Source organism: Bison bison, unplaced genomic scaffold, assembly GCF_000754665.1.
Source record: "Bison bison bison isolate TAMUID 2011002044 unplaced genomic scaffold, Bison_UMD1.0 scf7180017864500, whole genome shotgun sequence".
Lineage (NCBI taxonomy): Eukaryota > Metazoa > Chordata > Mammalia > Artiodactyla > Bovidae > Bison > Bison bison.
The window spans coordinates 171,788-172,354 of NW_011495059.1; positions in this window are offsets into that span (position 1 = coordinate 171,788).

The window sequence follows — 567 nt, forward strand, 5'->3', positions numbered from 1 at the left end:
GTATAGTTGATTTACAACAGTGTGTTAATTTCTGCCATATAGCGCAGTGATTCAGTTATATGTACACGTGCATTCTTTTTCATATTCTTTTCCATTATGGTCCATCACAGAATATTGAATATAGTTCCCTATGCCACAGTAGGACCTTGTTGTTTATCCACTCTATATACAATAGTTTGCATCTGCTAATCGCAAACTCCCCCCACATCCCTCCCTCACCCTGCCTGCTGCCTTGACAACGGTGAGTTTATTCTCTACGTCTGTGAGTCTGTTTCTGTTTCATGGATAACTTTATTTTTTGTCATATTTTAGATTCCACACATAAGTGATATCATATGGTATTTGTCTTTCTCTTTCTGACTTACTTCAGTTCAGTTCAGTTCAGTCACTCAGTTGTGTCCGACTCTTTGCAACCCCATAAATTGCAGCATGCCAGGCCTCTCTGTCCATCACCATCTCACGGAGTTCACTCAGACTCAAGTCCATCGAGTCAGTGATGCCATCCAGCCATCTCATCCTCTGTCATCCCCTTCTCCTCCTGCCCCCAACCCCTCCCAGCATCAGAGG